Raw genomic sequence first — 16,142 nt, 5'->3', positions numbered from 1 at the left:
AGAGGCTGGGGAGGAGTCCTATTTATAGGCGAGGGAGGAGCGGGCTCGGGGCTCCATCGGAGTTCTCTAGAGACAGTGCCCGGCGACGAACGGCGTTAGTGAGTGGGGGAGAAGCATCCATGGCTCACGCGACCATTATGGGCGAGCGAGGACGAGCACAGGAGGCGGGTGCGACGAGAGCAGTGGCACGGGCGCACTATACGCTTGGCCGCATCTTGCCCGTGCTCGCTGCGGCGAGCTCCGGCGTCGGCGAGGACTAGGGTAGAGTTAAGTGCATCAAGACGATGATTGTGGCGAGGTTTGGCAAGGCACGGCAAGCTGGGAAGTGAGCACACGCGAAACAGGAGCGTCGGCGGCGGCCAGAGTGCGTCGACAAGCAGGTTGGCACGATGCACATGCGTGGTCACCGCGTGAACTGAGGCATAGAGCCACGCTGTGCATTGAATTCATGTCTGGCATGTAGTCCTTGATGGTTTGGGTTGCTCCAATGCTCTGAGTTGATCACAAGTGAGCTGTGTGAGTGGGTTTCTTCCTGGCAAGTTTCAGGACAGAAACTTGTGAGGTTAATTGAGAGAGATCTAGAATGAGCTTAGAGCTGATCTTTGGTGGTTATAGTTTCTTAGGAGGGTAATGAAACCCGAAAAATTTCAGCTCCATTGGATCAAGGAAAAATGCACTTCCTGTAGAAACTGCATTTTCTGACCAGAACAGAAATGATTTTCTATAGCAAAAGTATTCCAAAAACCTATGAAATATTTTTGCTCAGGGAGGTGTGCCAAGGTCCAAAAAATATTTGGGAATTTTCTGAGATTTTTGTGGGCAAGGAAAATGAGGGTTGGTTTGGAGCATATGTTGCTGAAGTGAGGTTTTGAAGGAAAAAATAATATTCCTAGGGCCATTTTTGGATATTTGAGAGAGGGAATGATGGTTTTGAGAGAGAGGTGGGCCACTTCGGTGAAAATCAAGGACATGCCCAAGTGTTTAAGTCCAAGTGAGTTGATTCAAAAACTCAAATCCAAATCAAATGGCAAGAAAATCCAAAAATGAAAGAGGGCAAAAACCCAGCCTGTCACAACCCTCCCCCACTTAGGATGAATCTCGTCCTCGAGATTCGGTTGCTCGGGAAAACATTTCTGGATAGGTTGTCCTTAAAAATTCCTCTCTTTCCCAAGTTGCTTCTTCCTCGGTGTGATGCTCCCACTGAACCTTATGAAACTTTATCACTTTACTGTGAGTGACTCTTTCTATTTCATCCAAGATTCTGAACGGTTTCTCCTCATAGGTTAAATCCTTAGCAAGCTCTATCTCTGCCATATCAGTCCTTTCCTCCGGTGGCGAGATACACCTTCTTAGCTGTGAGACATGGAACACATTGTGCACTTCTGACAATTCTGGTGGCAATTCCAACTGATAAGAAACAGTACCAACTCTGGACATAACTAGGAACGGACCAATATATCTAGGTACCAATTTTCCTCGGGTCTGAAATCTCTTGACTCCTTTCATGGGTGTGACTCGGAGGTACACATGCTCTCCGGGTTCAAAACTGATCTGGCGGTGGTTTGCATCATAATAACTCTTCTGTCGGGACTTAGCCAATTGCAGTCTATCTCGGATCTCCTTGACTTTCTCTTCAGCCTCCATCATTAAATCAGTTCTGAAAATGTGGCTATCTCCGGTTTGAGACCAGTTTAGTGGAGTGCGTCACTTACATCCATACAAAGCTTCATAAGGTGACATCTTCAGGCTGGTCTGGAAGCTGTTGTTGTAAGAGAACTCAGCATACGGCAGACAATCTTCCCACTTGGGTCCTTGGGCCAAAGCACATGCTCGGAGCATATCTTCAAGTATTTGATTTACTCACTCAGTCTGCCCGCCTGTTTCAGGATGATAGGTTGTGCTGTATTTTAGCACGGTCCCCAAAGCTTGATGGAGACGTGACCAAAAAGCGGAGGTAAAGAGTGAACCTCTGTCGGAAGTGATAGTTCTTGGCACTCCATGCAAACTGACTATTCTGGACACATATAACTGTGCAAGTTGATCGGCTCGGTAGGTGGTTCGGAAGGGAATGAAGTGAGCTACCTTAGTCAGCGTGTCCACCACGACCCATACTGCATCATTGCCTCGGTGAGTCCTTGGTAGGCCTGTGATGAAATCCATGCAGACATCATCCCACTTCCATTGCGGAACGGGTAGAGGTTGGAGAAGTCTGGAGGGTTTCTGGTGTTCCGCCTTCACTTTGTTGCATACATCGCAACAAGCGACAAAGTATGTGATGTCCTTCTTCATTACATCCCACCAATATATCTGCCGAAGGTCTTCGTACATTTTGGTACCTCCTGGGTTAATTGAATACGAAGATTCGTGCGCTTTTGCCAAGATTTTCTTTCTCAGGTCTGCCTGCTCAGGTACGCAAATCCGTCCTCGAAACCTTAGCGTACCTTGCTGATCCTTAGAGAAATCCTGGGTCTTGCCTTCTTGCATACACTTGACATGGTGTAGTAGAGCTGAGTCATTTGTCCGGGCCATGCGGATCTCATCCTCGAGGGTAGGAGTTATTTCCAATATATTTGCAAGGCCGACATTAACAATAAGCAAGTTAAGCTGAGCAATCTCTTTTTGGAGTTCGGGAGTCAAGGACTCCATCATGGCATTCAGACTGGCAGGCTTGCGACTGAGGGCATCAGCAACCACGTTGGCCTTACCTAGATGATAATTTATTCCAAGGTCATAATCCTTGACCAACTCTAGCCATCTTCACTTCCGAAGGTTTAAGTATGGTTGTGTGAATATATACTTGAGACTCTTGTGGTCGGTAAATATCTGGCACCTTTTTCCAATGTGGTAGTGTCTCCTAATTTTCAGAGCGTGCACAACTGCGGCCAACTCCAAATCATGTGTAGGATAGTTCCCTTCGTGGGGTCGTGCCGGCGGGATGCGTATGCTACAACCTTGCCATCTTGCATGAGTACACACCCAATACCTTTGCTGGATGCATCAAAGTATACATCAAAGCTGCGGTAGATGTCTGGAAGGGTCAACACCGGTGTTGTCGTTATATCTGGTCTTCAACTCATTGAAACTTTTCTCGCAATCCTCAGTCCATTCAAATTGCTTATCTTTCTTGAGTAGTTCCGTCATTGGCTTGGCAATCTTAGAGAAACCTTCAATAAATCGGCGGTAGTATCCGGCTAATCCAAGAAAACTATGGATTTCCGATACTATCGTGGGTGATTTCCAATCAAGCATGTCCTTTTACTTTGCCTGGGTCCACAACTATGCCTCTTGCTAAAAGAACATGCCCCAAAAATCCGACTTGTTTGAGCCAAAATTCGCACTTGCTGAATTTGGCGTATAGCTGATGGTCACGGAGTCTTTGCAAGACTGCTCTGAGGTGTCCCTTGTGCTCTTCTTCTCCTTTTGAGTAGATGAGGATGTCATCAATGAAGACCACCATAAACTTATCCAAAAAATCCATGAATACTTTATTCATCATATGCATGAAGAAAGAAGGGGCATTGGGGAGGCCGAATGACATGACGGTGTATTCATAAAGACAGTATCGAGCAGTGAACGCAGTCTTAGGAATATCTTCCTTCTTGATTTTTAGCTGGTGATATCCGGTCCTCAAATCAATCTTGGAGAATACTTTTGCCCCGCTGAGTTGATCAAACAAATCATCAATCCTTGGTAGTGCATATTTGTTCTTAATAGTGACATCATTCAGCTGACGGTAATCCACACACATCCGAAGACTGCCGTCTTTCTTGTCCACGAATATTGCGGGTGATCCCCATGCTGAAGAGCTCGGACGAATATATCCTTTCTGAAGCATCTCATCAAGATGTTTCTTTAATTCCACTAATTCTGATGAAGGCATCCGATAATACTTCTTGTATAACGGTGCGGTCCCGGGCACAAGATCAATTGCAAACCCAAGCTCCCGGTATGGCGGCATTCCTGGTAATTCCTCAGGGAATACATCTGGAAACTCACTGACCACAGGAATTAATTCCAATTCTTCAGCTACAGCGGTGAAGACCATTCCTTTCTTGGGTATGCTTCTGCGGGCATAGAATTTTGTGGTTCGCCTTCTTGACTTGTCAAGGTGACTTCTCTGGTCGCACAGTTGATGCATACTTGATATTGGGTCAACCAGTTCATCCCCAAAATAATATCCAACTTGGCAGACTCGATGACTATCAAGGAAGTTGGGAAGCGGACTCCCTTGATATCGATTTCCAAATTACGGCAGACCAGATTACTTCTAAGCACGGATCCCGGGGATTGTACCATCATACTTTTTTCCCAAAATCGAGCAAGGAAACTTGTTTTGGGAAACAAAACTCCGTGAAATAAAAGAGTGGGAAGCCCCAGAGTCAAATAAAGTAGTTATGCTATTAACAGGAAACATACCCATGACGACTTCCGGGTCCTCTTGGGCTTCGTCTGCGGAGAGGTGGTGTACTTGCCCTTGGATGGTCCTCTGGACAGGGTATGGCCCCATGTGGTTGACTTGCGGCATGAATGGGGTATTTGGCTTGCCGTTCTTGGGGCACTACCTAGCATAATGTCCAGTTTGTCCACAATTGAAGCATGAATTGTTGCGCTGACACTCTTCGCGCACCGGGCTAGTTACGACATTCTTGACTTGAGTAGTGGTCTTGTTAACATTCTGCTGCCAATTGGGTTTGTACTCAACCTGAGTCTGCTACCAAGTACAAGCCTTCTGCATCGACTGTCCATCCTTTTTAGGCTCAAACTTACGCTTATAATCATTATTAGCGGGCTTATTGTCATGCACGAGCTTGTGTTCCCTTTCTGCAATGAGGGCCTTGTTTACCAGAGTTCCGAAATCCGGGAAATCAAACATACTGAGAGTGCATCTGAGGTGCTGATTCAGTCCTCCAAGAAATCTGTCGATCTTTCTTTCTTCTGTGGCCACATCATAGAGAGAATAACGGGACAAATGGTTGAACTTATGCAGATACTCACTTACTGATATGCTTCCTTGGGTGAGTGCGAGGAATTCACGCTGCTTGACCTTCATAATACTAGCGGGAATATGATATTTGCGGAAATGGTCCTTGAATTTAGTCCAAGTGATTTATTCGTCCGCAGGCGACATGGCTTTAGCATTATCCCACCATATAGCGGTAGCTCCTTCAGGATAGTGTATAGCAAACGGAACCTTGTTAGCTTCTTCAGTGCGAGCAATCTCAAGCTTCTTCTCAATAGTCCTTAACCAATCATCGGCTTCCAAAGGATCGATAACTTGACTGAAACTGGGAGGCTTGGTCCTCTGAAAATCTGACAGCTTGGAGTGATGACCATTCTGATTTCCATTCTGCCCAACCATAGCTTGCACAATTTTCAACAGCTCAATCAGATCGTTGTTCCTTCTTTCTTCAAACATGCGCATAATTTGTTTAGTGGAGGGCGGATGTGGTGGTGGAGAATACGGCTCGATGGAATGCCCTGCCTGTCTCGCTGAGCGACGAACAGGGACATCCTCAGAAGCGTGACTGCTGCTGCCTCCCCACGTCATCCTATTGTTTGTTTTTCCCAATATAAAGCAACCACGATGAGCAACATCCAAAAATGGGCAGAAAAGCCAGCGACAAACCCGAAAGAAAAACAACGAGAAACAAAGCGAATAATAAAAAGTTCCAACATAATTATACATAGACTCATACATGCAAGATAAACATCAGGACGGGTTCGACTACTCTCATGAATAAAACAAAATATCATGACTCGTACGACTACATCAGTACATCAACATGACAATTGCGGATACTCAGACGCTCTAGTGCTCTGCCGGTCCTACTGTGTCCTCTCCTATACCGGACTCAGATCCCGAACTAACGACGTTAACCGAGACCTCCAGGTTAAAATTAACACGACGGCGCTGCCTCAAGGGCTCTCCCTCAGGGGCATGTGCGGGATGAGGCTGGAGCATAGGGGCTGTGGGGGTCGCGAGAAGGGAAGCCCACTCAGCAAGGGCAGTATGGGGAGTCACAGTCGAGGTGCCCGAGCTACTCGGAGGAGTAACCGGGGGAACAGGCGAGCTAGAACCAGGTGCAATATAAGGAGCAAATCCCATTGAAGGGGGAGTGGGATAGGACCTAGCGGCTACTAAAGCAGTGCGAGCACGACTCAGCTCTCGAGCCAGCTCGTGAATCAGAAGATAACTAGCAGTGATGTAGCGAGAAAGGTGGCTAGTAGCACTATCGGCCACCGGATCAATGATAGGAAAACGGACACGACCATCGTCGTGCAGGGATGGACAGTAGTAAAAACCTGGGTGGGTTTGCATCTGGATCTCGTTATAATGTAGCCCAGTGAGGACCTCAAACGCAGCAAACTGGACGGCCTGAGCGGCAGTCGAAGCAAAACCACTCTTAGAGGTACGAGTGTAAGAGCCTGATGCTGAACTGGTGCGCAGAGTAACCACTGCGTAATACTCGTATACTGAGTCTGCTAGATGCTCCCGGTATACCCGATACACTGGGTCATCACTGTGAGGGTCGAGTCGACGCCATACATTCCGAAGAAGGTGCGGCAAAGTGTACGGTAGCAGCTCCAACTGGCACGCATATGGCACTGGAGCCATCTACACTCACAACCATTAGTCGGTTAGAAATAATAATAAACCAAGTGCATGCAATCCAACAATCAGATGAAAACACTACCGCCACTCAATTTATAACCTAGCTAACGTTCAACTAACGCGTCGGTGGTCTAGCGTGTCCTACAGTCAGCGCGGCTCTGATACCAAGCGTTGTGACACCCTGGCTCGAAGCAACCGGTTTACCTTGCATTGCCAGCCTAGAGATCAAGTCTTCTGGTAACACACAACAACGTGGTACAGAAAACAACTGCTTTATTGATGGTAGTGCAAACATAGTTCGATATTACATCAAGTAGCGAGCCCAAGCGGCACACACGGTGCGTCTGAACAATTTAAAGCAATAATGAGGCTAGCCAACTCGCATCCACGGAGCTCCCCCGATTGGGGCTTCGTTGGCCGTCCAATCTACCTTCTAGCGCGCCTGAGCCGTTGGATCTTCACAGCAGTCAAATTTGATTTTCACCTCATAGTCATTTTCACTGGCGAATGACGGGTGGGCTCGTCTCGGGCGTTCATTGGCCGGGTCAGCCGTGCCCGCGTGCAGGAAATTTTTGGCCAATCCGCTCCGCGTGTTCCGCAGCCAATCCTATCCTCCCCTCAGTCACGTACCAGTCGTCGCACAAATCCTAGCCCCCATTCCCCTCGATCCCCACAGTCTCTCCGCTCCCGTCACCACGTCCTCCGCCATGGAGCCTCGCCGCCACGTGCGTCTCCCTTCTCCACCATGCTGCCCTTCCACCTCGCCTTCCTCCTCTTCTTTGTCTATGCGGCCATCGGTGGCGGCTGGTTCCAAATCGGGCGCGGATTAGCCGAGCCCGGTGGTGAGGTGAAGGAGAAGGGTGGGCGGCCCGTCGCGATGGGATGGGGCTAGGGAAGAGGGAGGAGGCCGAAGGGTGAAGGAGCAGGCCGGCCCTCACGGTCACATAGGCGCCGCCGCTGTCCAGGGTCGTTCGCCGTCACCGGCCTCACTCGCCTCGTCTCCTATCTCTTCACCACTGCATCCATGTGAATTTTTGGAGAATGGTGCTCCGATTTGGTCCCCATGGTAGTATCTTCCCTGAGTCTTCCTTCTTTGATTTCTAACTTTATGCTTTGATCTGTTGTATTGACATAAATTGTGAGGTCTACTGTTACACCATGGTATGTGTAGTGCTAACGGTTTCCTGCTGGGCAGCTGCAGGCCTGCAACCTTTATAGAGGAGGATTGCAGGTGTCGATACAATGGAGCAATTTCTGGCTTTGTTGTTGGAGCATAGCCTCGATTATGCATGATTTTGGGGAAAGTTCCTGGTGGTCCTATCTCGGATCAGTTCCTTTGCTTTCCTGCTAACCTTCTTTTCCTTCTTCATCAGGTTTTGCTCTCTCCCTGTGTGCTACACATTTCTGCTCTCCCCAGTAGGTACAGTTAGTATGAAATAGGAGTAATACATCCTGGACCCAGCTCTCCATTATTAGAATTTGGTTGCTACTTCTTGCTGATCAGTTACAAAGTATTAATTCAAGTAATTTGTTATGTACAATTTGTCAAAAGCAATTGGATGTTAATCTGCTATGGGAAGCGGTGGTGCATCAAGGTGCAAGGCAGCAACGACATGTTCATAGTACGCTAAAGGATGAACTCCTACTTTTTCTGATGCTAGCTCCTTGCTGCAGGTGAGCTGCCACCTTCTCCCCCATATGTTAGCATTGTGCTTTGCAAACTGAATATTTTAGCATATTGTTTCAACCAAACATGATGTGATATTTTAGACGAACTAAATAACCTCTAGAATTTTGATCCTGATTAGTATATAGACATTGGCCATTGGCCATATTTGTTACAAAAAAAAGTGATGTGATATGCATATGCATTTGCAACTCTTGAGCTTTTAAAAAAAGAGTTGATATGTGACCCTTCCTTTGCTACTGTAATATAGAAGTAACGTCAAAAAACTCATGCTGGGTGCCAACTGATGTATCTCATTGCTTACAGATATACCAGCCTGCTTACATCTCCCAAGATATCCTCTTGGTCAAGGCAATTGCACATGATGAAGCCACTCATTTTAGGTTAGTCCATGGCATATGTGTATACTTCCTTTAGATGATTCTTCTATGCGACGGTTGAAAAATATAAGGTTTGCCGTGTGATATTGCTTTCTTTGGTGTAGTGGTATACTGCACTCTGAGCAATAGGACCAAAAACAAGAAGATAAATTTTCACAATTCGATACTTCATACTCCCTCCGTTTCAGAATATAAGGTGTATTGGTTTCCGTGCAAGTCAACCATTTGAAAGTTTGACCAAGATTATAGAACAAAATAGAAACATCTGCAATACCTAATAGATAAAATATGAAACTACCTTTCATGACCGATCAAATACTATAGATTTCATATTGTGGATATTGATATATTTTCCTAAAAACTTGGTCAAACTTGCACTCGTTTGACTTTTGAAAAAACAAATACACCTTATATAAAGGAACGGAGGTTGTATTTTCCAGAAGTACGACCACCTTCTGCACAGTGCCCTCTTATCAAATAAGTTTTTTCCGTAGAATTTGTTCAGGTCTTGTCTCGCTCGCACCTCAAAATGTGAGTTTGGTAGCGCGGTGCTGGCATAACTGATATCCCCCTTGACCTTTGTTAAAGTTGTAGGATATGAATTGTGCTTAAACATGAGTGCTCGCTCGCCGAACGTTGGCCCTCGGATGAATTCGACGCTTGAATTGAGCTGACGAGCCCCATGGTTGGTTTCTCCTCCTACCTTCAGATCCACTCTTGCTCATTCTCCTTCTGTCCCCATATTTGGTTTCTCCTTTAACTCCAAATCCACTCTTGCTCATTCTCCTCTTGACACATGTGCATTGTCACCTCAGTTCTAGGCAGTGATTACTAGAAAGCATTATCACGTTTCAGTGCATTTTCATACTTTCTGAAGCATTTTAATTTTATGGATATGGGCATTCAGTTGAGAACAAGAACAATTGTGTTGCACTTCTTCAGATGATAATTTTATTGGTTATAGTTAGTTAGTTACAATTACTAGAAGTAGCGAAGGTCTGGGTTAGATTAGAGCTTGAGTTGGGAGCTATGCCTTTTTACATTGCAGATTATGCAAAGAGATTGCCATGTTTTTTTTTCTGTTTCGGTTTAGTATATTCCCTTATATGTCCAGTTTGTTTTCAGAACAAAATATAAATGTTCATGATGTAATGGATGGATATGAATCGATACCATCGTCATGTCATGTAAATTAATTGCAGAGCAGATCTATATTTTTGTTGGCACTAAAAGTGAAAACGAATTTGGGACCAAAACTTTTGAAATAGCTCTGAATATAAATTGTGACCTTGTGCTGTCTAGGGTGGAGCTGCAGGGGGTGAGAGGCGGATAACAATACGAGAAGGAGCATGCCATCGAGGAGTGCAAGCAGCGGCACTCCTCCGCAATGGGGTATGGCTGCAGGATAGGGGACGTGGCCAACGACAGGAAGAAGGAGCAGGTCGTCGAGGACTACAAGCAGCATGGTAAGATGTGTATATTTTCAAACGATCTTGACTGTTTTGCAACATGTATTGCATTTCCAGGGATGATCCTTTTGCTTATTTATTATTTGCTATGTTCTCTGAAGATTATTTTTGGCCCATACAGTTTCCTTTGACTGGAAGTCTGAAACTGAAGATAGGGCATATTGTTTTGGTTCTGAGTGGCCGGAGATATTGTGGCTTGATGTACCTAGAGCAGTCGGACCCTTCCAAGATAGGTGAGCCTGATTTCTTCTGAGCTCTTGCACCACAGTACATGAAAAGGAATATGTCTTCCTATCAGCACCATTTCTTGAGGAGGATTGATGTTTCCCCTTTATTTTGTCCCACCTTTCATGTGCTGGAGTTTTTCTAGGTAACTTTACATACTAGGCATCAGTGCACTTTTAGATAGTACATTAGCCCCGATGGTGCTATCTTTAATATCTATTTTTGCGCTTTTCAAATTTTTTACTACGCTATTTATCATGTTCAGGGATTATGACTTTACACATGTAATGCTGATTTGAAAACTTCCCTTGATTTGTTCCTCAAATGTTCTGAGAGAGTGTTGCGTATTAGGAAACCCCTTGGATAGTTAAGGTGTTGTGTCAGCTGACTAATATAAAGTTATATTCCAACAGAAGATCTTTGGGATTGACGTTCTGATGAGAAAGTAGCATACGGATGGATGGACATGAACTATTCAGTGTAGGTTCAAACAATTCATTCATTCATTGCAGGTTCAGCATGTCTCATTATGTCTTTTTGCTTCATATTCAGGGTCGAACTGTGCTATATTTCTTTCATTGAGGCGAGAGTGATTCCAGTAGGTGAGGTGCATTTTAGACATCCGGATGTCTTGCTATGTTCAGGTGGTACCATGTCTAAATTAAGATTTCCCTTGCAGATTTTGCTTGGCGTACTCGCCTTTTTTATTAAAGTTGGGTGTCCGTCTTCTCTGCGGCAAGGTGAGCTTATCCCATTTACTTTGTTCAATCCAGAGTCAAGATTCATATCCCCTTCACTGTCATTTCATTTGTGAGAATTTATTCCATTGATCCATGTTGTCGGCATCCTGACAATTTATCTTTTTCTGCTGATCACAATTGCTTCTGAACACACCGGCCCATCTCATTGAGGAAATTCCCCTGCTCTGCTTAATTAAAATTAATGTGAAATATGTTTCTACCAAAACTAATTACAATTTATTCTTTTTAGTTTCTACTGATTTTCACTATGAAATATTGGGGCCCGAGTAGTTCAGTTCAATTCCCGGTGGATATGGCACACACATGTATCACCGCTGTTATCGTAATTGATACCAACACCTTGACTGAATTGCATAGAGTAGACTGCCCTGATAATTCTTGCACAGCTAAGCTATCTGTAACAAAGAATAGACTGTGAGCATGCCCTGACGACTTGTCTAAATAATTCCTGTACACATGGACGCTGGGTATGTTTGTAATCGCCCAAGAAATTAGCAGCTGGAGATTATTTGTTGGAAAATCTAACGGTGTTTCCTTACCATCAGCTGCTATTTCAGTAGTTCTAAAATGTTCTGCAAGATAATGTATAATGAATACGTAGCTATGTTCATGTATGTATAGCTTTGCATAATAATGTTTTGTATGGCAAAGGTTCATATGGTTGGAAGGGAAATTAGTAGCTGCACCTTGGTGCCTGCAAATAATTTGTTTTACAGTGTCCCTTGATGGTTCTCCACTTCAGACACTAAAGATACCGATGGTGCTTTGTTTAGGATCTGGGGAGTCAGATTGTGGATTACATGTAGTGGGGAAGTAGAGAGGGGGACGAGGAAGAGGACACCGTTGGTGGCGTGCTATATCTCACTAGGCGACAATGTCGAGAGGGTGCCTGGCATCAAGAACCCGACATGCTTTTCCGAGTGTTCGTTGAGGTGAGCCACCTGGGCCGGTCTATGGGTTGAGGTGGTTTGATAATCCTGGGTTGTTCCTCTTTTTCCTGCATTTTTTTTTTCAGGAAATGACTTTATTTATTGGAAAATGGCAATATCATTTACAAGTACACATGAAACAAACTATTTTTCCTACACCTCTTTGTTCTGTGTGATGGTGCTCTTGGTTGAGTGTGCTGACGAAAGAGATTCCATGCTACAAGCTAGGTAGCTTCTCAGTAACTCTTCGTGATTTACTTGCAATGTTATACTTTGCAAAATTGTTCCTTGCAATCCTAAAATGGTTTCTCAAAACATGGGAAAATTTACATTCTAAAAATTGTAGGCACACTGAGTGAAGCATATATATAAATTCTATTATAACAGAGGTCAGGTATATATATGCAAATTGTTATAATATGATTTTATTAGAATAGAGGTCAGGTACTGCCATGACGTAAGGAGGGTGTGACACCAAGTTTTATATATATTGTGATTTCAGTTTTCATCAATGTCGCTATTATTATTATCTCTTTGTAGCTTCATATAAAATCAGTACTGACATGGTCATTTTACAGTGTAAAAATGGTAGGTGGTAGAATCATAACCTTTGACTGAGTGCCTTAAGAAGTTCTTTTCATTATTGTTAATTAATATAATGTTTAGGGCCAGTTTATATGCGTCGTCGAAAAATATGAGTAAAATCAGTGAATATTTTGCATTGCCTTGGTGTTTGGTGTGTCTATTGCATAATCCTTTTCTTTTTTGCTTCTCTTTCCAAGCAAGGACCAGGCTGGGAACATATGTTTATAATGAAGTTCTTTCATTGCAGATCTATGCTGTCGCGGCAACACAGGCCAATACACATTCAGGAAATATGTCACCAACTTCCCCAAGGTCCCGCATCGTCTACTCAGGTTAATTCTCGGTCTACAACCTCCAAAACCTGCAGTTCTATTTTTAAAAATGCTTAAGCGCCCATTGCTCTAAGCGTCAGCCTGTCGCTTCGCTTATGCTTCATGCTTTCCTGAACATTGATTTCTATCAAACTTGTTTTTTAAGTTTCATGCTGATTACTGATTGTGGGAGCTGAATTGTGCTCCGGTGGAAGTGTTAGAGTGTAGCATTTTTGTAAGCATAATCTATATCCATTCCTATTGGGAACATACCCATGTAGGTTTTTGTAAGAATCTTGTAGGAGCATGCTACTAGGACTTATTTAGATTGGCTATTCTAGACATTGGCATGAGAATGGTCTGCATCCTATATATGGTCTTAGTGCGTCTAAAAAAAGCTCGTGTTAAATAACTGTCAGCACAACGGTTTCTAACCAATAGAAAGTTACTCCCGTTGGTATATATGAGGCAATGTCTAATATTTTTTTAGAATAATGGTTTTATTAATTGGATGATTATCACTTTCATGGTGCGCCTACTTTCAGATATGTAAAATCCAGGACTCTTATGTAATGTGCCTTCAATATATATTCAACAGTTGAATAGCAACATCAAATCATTCTCTCGAACATATTATATCATGCTCTCTAACTTCTTGACATTTAATTTCAATTAAACAAATCTTGTTCATAGCAAAAACTATATTTTATAGAAAAATAGCCCTTTATTCTGTTTATTATCTCTAGCTGCTTCTACTGTAGTCCTTGCTTAATACTAATGTTTGTCTTGTGATTGATTCAGGATATTCTTTGCCCCAAGCCCTACAGAATAATGCCCAGTCTAATTTCAGCAGTGGGCATGACAGCCTCAAACTTCTCTCTTCAATATTGAAGAAGCGGCTTACTCAGATCAATGGGCATGCACTTAGAAAAATAGCTAAAGAGTACGAGATATTCCTAGAGTAAATAAAGGGCATGCTGTGCTCATAAGTTAGCAGAAGCAAAATGCTATTTATTATGCTCCTGTTGTATCCTCGGACATTTTCTTCCACCTACCAATACCCCAGTATTGAATATCTACTTTCCCAGCGTCGTACAGAAACTGATGTTAGTATTTGTGCATACTCTTTGTCTTAAGTGGGCTTTCTTTTAAAAAAGCATGCCTTTATGTTACCCAAATAACATAACAAATTATGCATCCTCAAGTATATATTTTTAAGAGATGAGTCTTAATTTTTCATATAAATGGGTTGCAAATTGTATGGATTCAAATTGGACTCTGTCATTTGGTGCAACTAAATCTATGCATGCAGAGAAATCCGAGGTAATAGGAAAGGAGAAATCTCACCAATTTCACAGTCGCAGAGTTTCACTAGGTAGCATATGGGCCTTTCAGATACCTGTGCCTCCATATGCGCCAGAAGTTATTCTTTTCATGCACATGCAAAATAAAAGTTTAATAGAAACACTGCTAAAAGACCCTCCTTAGCAGGTTTATAGATGTCGTAATTTTTTTTCATACATTAAACTCGAAATTCTTAGCGTGTGCATTTCCTAGACAAATGAGTACTAGAAAAAATAAACGTGTTTACAACACGGGATGATTTAAACTTGGACTTTCTGCTACCAAAATAAAATGTGCATATGCATCCAGTTGTGAACAACAAACACCATTTTTTTTGCTAAGGAAAATTATATTTATTGCTACGTGTGCTTGACCACAGCTAAACCAACTAAACATTGATTTAATTTTAAATAGGGCTTTCTCCTACCAAACTAAGATGTGTATTTACATTGTTTTGTCCCTAAGGAAACTAGAAGGAGATCTAGAAGGAGTTTAGGGCTGATCTTTGGTGGTTAGTAGTTTCTTAGGAGGGTAATGAAGCCCTAAAATTTTTAGCTCCATTGGATCGAGGAAAATTGCACTTCCGGTAGAAACTGCCTTTTCTGACCAGAACAGAAATGATTTTCTGTAGCAAAAATATTTCAAAAACCTATGCAATATTATTGCTCAGGGAGGTGTGCCAAGGTTCAAAGAATATTTTGAAATTTTCTCAGATTTTTGTGGGCAAGAAAAATGAGGGTTGCTTTGGAGCATATGTTGCTGAAGTGAGGTTTTGAAGGAAAAATGAATATTTTTCATGAAAAATATTCCTAGGGCCATTTTGGGATATTTCAAAGAGGGAATGATGGTTTTGAGAGAGAGGTGGGCCACTTGGGTGAAAATCCAGGTCATGCCCAAGTGTTTAAGTCCAAGTGAGTTGATTCAAAAACTCAAATCCAAATCAAATGGCAAGAAAATCTAAAAATGAAAGAGGGCAAAAACCAGGCTGTCACAACCGGGAGGCGTGCAGTGTTAATTGCGAGTTGACACCTTCGAGCGTTAAATTTTCTTCACGTATTAGCATTGCCCCTAGTATTTTTCTTCACTACATTATATAAAGAGTTCTGTTTTGTGCACAATTTAAAACGATTTTTATGGAGAGAAAAAGAAAACCACTCCATCTATATACGCTGCAGCCTCGGCGCTTGTTTTCTAGGGTTTGCTCTCTACACACTCTCTCTCCACTATATACATACACGTTGGAGCCTCACCGCTTGTAGTTGCTCTCTTCACACTCTCTCACCCTCTCCAGATCTGAACAAGACTTCGTTGGCCTCTCTCTCTCTCCCTCATTGCTGGTCAAAGAGCTGGCAGGATCCGTCCGCCGGGGAAGGGAAGGAGCTTAACGCTGTCGCCGTCGGCGAGGGAGGGAATCCACTACCGGCGCAGCTGTTCTCTTTCACCCAGCGACGGCGTGGGAGGTCCTTTGACCCCTTCTTCCTCGTTGTCGTACATAGTGTGGGCAGATCGGCCTCCGGCCGCCCACTGAGCCACACTCCGTGAACCTTAAGGTATAATTTACTTATTCCACATGGATTGCTCTAGCTGCATGTGGATTTTTCTGCTTCTGCACTCAAATCTAGGTGTTGGATCAAACAGGAAAGTAGTGGGCAAAGTTGTATAGCATGAATCTAGGACGTGGTTCAAAGAGAAAAGGAAGGGGGGAAGTAGTACAGACTGGCTATCCAGCACCTACGTTGGTCGAAAAGGGAAAGCAATGACAAACGCAGTATGCACATCTATAACGAATTGTTCTTTCTGTTGGTGGGGGACAAGGCTGTAGAGTTTGAGCAGGACTA

The 16,142-nt window shown here is 43.5% G+C and overlaps 1 long non-coding RNA gene across 16 annotated transcripts; it reads left to right on the top strand.

Moving 5' to 3' along the window:
* The first annotated feature begins 7,216 nt into the window (after positions 1-7,216).
* On the top strand, positions 7,217-14,081 carry LOC123078352 (uncharacterized). 16 transcript variants are annotated; one of them, XR_006437372.1, is made up of 13 exons: positions 7,217-8,033; positions 8,166-8,287; positions 8,607-8,683; positions 9,269-9,365; positions 9,983-10,146; positions 10,271-10,382; positions 10,788-10,854; positions 10,927-10,976; positions 11,054-11,114; positions 11,909-12,067; positions 12,151-12,292; positions 12,897-12,981; positions 13,762-14,081. It is a non-coding gene; the product is annotated as an uncharacterized lncRNA (long non-coding RNA). The 16 variants fall into 16 exon arrangements; XR_006437377.1 differs by lacking the exon at positions 12,151-12,292 and having other exon boundaries at positions 7,218-7,679; positions 7,815-8,055; XR_006437380.1 differs by lacking the exon at positions 12,151-12,292 and having other exon boundaries at positions 7,219-7,679; positions 7,815-7,986.
* Positions 14,082-16,142: the final 2,061 nt, after the last annotated feature.

The sequence above is a fragment of the Triticum aestivum genome, chromosome 3D (genome assembly GCF_018294505.1).
Source record: "Triticum aestivum cultivar Chinese Spring chromosome 3D, IWGSC CS RefSeq v2.1, whole genome shotgun sequence".
Lineage (NCBI taxonomy): Eukaryota > Viridiplantae > Streptophyta > Magnoliopsida > Poales > Poaceae > Triticum > Triticum aestivum.
Note: the sequence above shows the minus strand (reverse complement) of the source record. Positions and strands in the feature narration are given on the sequence as shown.